At 43.8% G+C, this 4,221-nt stretch overlaps 1 pseudogene; it reads left to right on the top strand.

Moving 5' to 3' along the window:
• The first annotated feature begins 1,601 nt into the window (after positions 1-1,601).
• LOC100656758 (lysophosphatidylcholine acyltransferase 1-like) lies at positions 1,602-3,514 on the top strand (annotated as a pseudogene).
• Positions 3,515-4,221: the final 707 nt, after the last annotated feature.

The following is a 4,221-nucleotide window of genomic DNA, read 5'->3' as shown; positions in this document are numbered from 1 at the left end:
ACACAGGACCCAGAGACCAGGTGTGTAGTACAAAGACCTGACGCAGCACGTGCTGTTCAGACACCTTGCCTTTTAACCCCAAACAGTTGCTGTCAGGCTGATTCTGACTCATGGAGACCCCACATGTGTCAGAGTAGAACTATATACTCCATAGGGTTTTATTTTTTTTAGAATTAGACCCAAAAGCCTTTCTTCTGAGGCACCTCTGGGTAGACTTGAATCTCCAGCCTTTCAGTTAGCAGCCAAGCACGTTAACCGTTTGTATCAACCTTCTGACATATTCAACTTTTTGATAAGTGCAGTCATTTAAGCAACAGGACCATTCAGAGCCACTTCATTTATTCAAAAAGTCTTCCACATGACTGCTTCAAGGGTATCTTGGCTGGTGATGGCTCTTCTGTGGTTCAAATCCATGCAAAATGCATATAATATACTTCTGTAAGAAAATACACAATAATTGTATGTGTAATATGATATAAACTCTGGGAGGAAAAAAAGCAAAGATCTATGAAGAATAAGAAAGACTGGAAGAAAATATACCACAATGTTAAGTGAAGTTAAGTTTGAATGACAGAAGTGTGAGTCATTTCTTCTCTTTTGGATTTTTCTTTAGTGAGAAATAATTTAGTAGTTTCCAAATATATTGATGCTTCTTATTAAACTTAAAAACTTTTAATGGTTCTATTACTTCATTGAAACAAAGAGAAAACAACTAGCAAAATAGCAAAAGAAAACCTAACTGTATCAATGAGAACATTAAAATTGAATGGACTAAACACGCCAGTCCAAAGGCAGAGATTATGTGACTGGATAAAACAGCAAGATCCAACATTGGGTCTTGCTGCTTACAAGAGGAACACCTTAGATTCAAAGACACAAGTAGGTTGAAAATAAAGAATAGAAAAAGATATAGTATGTAAATAGTAACCATAAGAGAGCTGGAATGGCTATATTAATATCACATTAAATAGACTTTAAAACAAATATTACTATGGACCTTTTTGATAGTCAATACATCTAGAATATATAACAATTATAAACATCCTTCAACAACAGACCCCCAAAATGCATGAAGCAGATACCAGAAGGATTAAAAGAGGAAATAGACAATTTATCAATAATAGTTAGGACTTTCAATACCCCACTCTCAGTCATTGATGGAATAACTACAGAAGACTTTAACACTACTCATTAACTTGACATAACTGATATTTATAAAATGCCCAAGGACTGCAGAACACATGCTCTTTTCAAGTATACATGGAACATTTTCCAGGGTAGGCCTTATACAGGAGCCAAAAACAAGTCTCAATAAAATTAAAAAGACTGAAATTATGCAAAGTGTGTTCTCTGATTCTCTCCACAATGGAATTAAATTAGAAATCCACAACAGAAAGAAATATGAGAAAACACCAAATACTTGAAAATTAACACACTTCAAAATAATCCATGCATCAAAGAAGAAAACAGACGAGACATTAAAAATAATTTGGACTTAATGAAAAAAAAAACACAACATATCAAAACATATGGGATGTATCTCAAGCATTGCTTGTAAAGAAATGTATAACTTTAAATGCCTGTGATAGAAAGAAGTCTCAAATAAAAAACCTAAGCTTTCACCTTAGGAAACTACAAAACAGTGAGCAAGCTAAACACAAAGCAAGCAAGAGGGATGAAATAATACTGCAGCTGAAAGAAAAACCCAGAGAAAATCAAATAAACCAAGAGTTGGCTTTTTGAAAAGATCAACAAAATTGACAAACCTTTAACCTTTGGCTAGACTGACCAAGAAAACGAAAGAGAAGACACCGATTACCAAAATCAGGAACGAAAGAGGGGGCACCACTACCAACCCTCCAGAAATGAGAAGAATTATAAGGGGTCTGCCCGCCCTCCGCCTCGGTCCGCTCGGGCTCTTCTCACGGTGGTGGCTCTGCGGCTGGGGAGACCTGCCACAGGCCGCTCTGTCTCAGCCGCCAACTCCCCCAGCGCAGGTGCAGGTGAAGCGGTGGCTGTCACCCCCAGGGTAGAACCCCTTCATGCACGAGCTGCGCTTCAGCACTCTGCAGAAGGCCCAGATCGCCATCATGACGCTGACCCTCTTCCCCATCCGACTCCTGTTTGCCGCCTTCATGATGCTGTTCGCCTGGTCCTTCGCTTTTGTACCTTTACTGGGATTTGCTGAGAGAGAACCAGAAGAGCCGCTGGCTTGTGGCAGAAGGTCGTGGACTTCCCGCTCAAGGCAGTCATGCAGACCACGTGATTTGCCGGCGGCTTCCACCCGGTGGCCCAGAAGGAGTGACAGGCCCTACCGACTGAGGCGGCCATCCTGACCCTTGGCACCACACCCCTCGTACTTCGGCGCCGTTCCCGTGACCATGACCATGTCGTCCATCGTGATGAAGGCAGAGAGCAGGGGTACCCCCATATGGGGAACTCTGATCAAGTACATCCGGCCAGTGTGTTCGGATCAGACCAGGACTTGTGCAGGAAAACAGTGGAAGAGATAAAGAGAGGGGCTTAGTCCAATGGGAAGTTATGACAATGATTTTTCCAGAAGGTACTTGTACCAATGGGATCTGTCAAACTACCTTCAAGACTGGTGTGTTTATCCTTGGTGTTCCTGTCCAGCCTGTGGTTTTAGGATACCCAAATAAGCTGGACACGATAATGTGGACATGGCAAGGACCTGGAGTGTTGGAAATGCTGTGGCTCGCCCTGTGTCAGTTTCACAGTTAGGTGGAAATTGAGTTTCTCCCAGTTTACCACCCTTCCAAGGTGAAGAGGAGCCCGGTGCTATACGCCAGCAGCATGAGGCGCGTCATGGGAGAGACCCTGGGCGTCTCCATCATGGATTTCACGTTTGAGGATCGTTAGCTGGCCCCAGCGGAAGGACAGTCCGTCTCCCCTCCGACACTTGCCTTCTAGAATTCGCCGGGCTTGTGAGAGGCCTGGGGCTAAAGCTAGAAAAACTTGAAAAAGATCAGAAAGCGCAAAGGTGAAGAAGGGCGAGAAGACTGACTTGTGAAGTTCACGGAGTACGTGGAGGTACCCCTTTCCGACACGCTGGACTGCATGTTCTCACTGTTTGACGAGAGCGGAGGTGGCAAGATGGACTTGCGGGAATATGTGATCGCCTTGTCCGTGGTCTGCAGAGCGTCTGAGACTCTGGACACCATCCAGCTGCCATTCAAGATGTATGCATGGCAGGAGGACGGCTGCATAAATGAGGAAGACCTGTCCTGCATTCTGAAGACGGCCTTGGGCTTGGCAAGCTGCTTCTGATAGACCTCTTCAGCGGTGTGGATGAAGATGAGAAGAATCTCTTTTGCTGACAGGTTTGCACACATGTACCCAGACTTTGCAGAAGAATATCTGTATCCTGACCAGGCACGGTTTGAAACCTGTGCTTAGACTCTTGTCAGCGCCAACCCCGAACAGCCTCTGTACTGACTTCAGCCCGGCAAGCACTGATCCCGGGAGGAAGCCTGTCCATAGGAAACTGGACTAGGACAGAAGGTTCTGGAGTGAGGAACCTCCCCGGCTCTGTCACCATGCCCTACCAGGGGCTGTGGCTCCCCATTTGCTCATGAGGATATCTGGTGTTCTCTCTCCCCACAGGGCCTACACATATTGTCTCCAGACTCAGGTTTTAGAAGAGGTAGGGTGTGTAAGGGGCGGTGGTGACAGGATGGTTAAGCACTGGGCTTCTAGCCAAAAGGTCAGTCCTTGGAACCCACTAGCAACTCTGTGGGAGAAAGATGTGAGTCTGCTTGGAAATCCTATGGGGCAGTTCTACCGTGTCCTGCTCTTTTTTGATTGTTGTTTGCTTGATATAATTTTTTCCATCCTTTGAGTTTTAGTTTGTTTGTGTCTCTAAGTCTAAGGTGTGTCTCTTGTAGGTAGCATATAGACAGATCTTGTTTTTTAATCCATTCTGCCACTCTCTGTCTCTTCATTGGTGCATTTAGTCCATTTATATTCAGAGTTATTGTGGATAGGTATGGATTTAGTGCTATCATTTTGATGTCTTTTTTGGTGTGTTGTTGACAGTTTCTTTTTCCCACTTAATTTTATGTGCTGAGTAGATTATCTTTATATATTGTCCTTTCCTCATATTTGTTGTTGTCAATTTTGTTTCTGCTGAGTCTCTATTTTTCCCTTGTATTTTATTTTGATGTGTAGGATAGTTTGTCTCCTTTGTGGTTACCTTGTTTA

This window comes from Loxodonta africana, chromosome 27 (genome assembly GCF_030014295.1).
Source record: "Loxodonta africana isolate mLoxAfr1 chromosome 27, mLoxAfr1.hap2, whole genome shotgun sequence".
In the NCBI taxonomy this organism is placed as follows: Eukaryota; Metazoa; Chordata; class Mammalia; order Proboscidea; family Elephantidae; genus Loxodonta; species Loxodonta africana.
The sequence above is the reverse complement of the archived record's forward strand: the minus strand, read 5'-3'. Positions and strand labels throughout refer to the sequence as shown.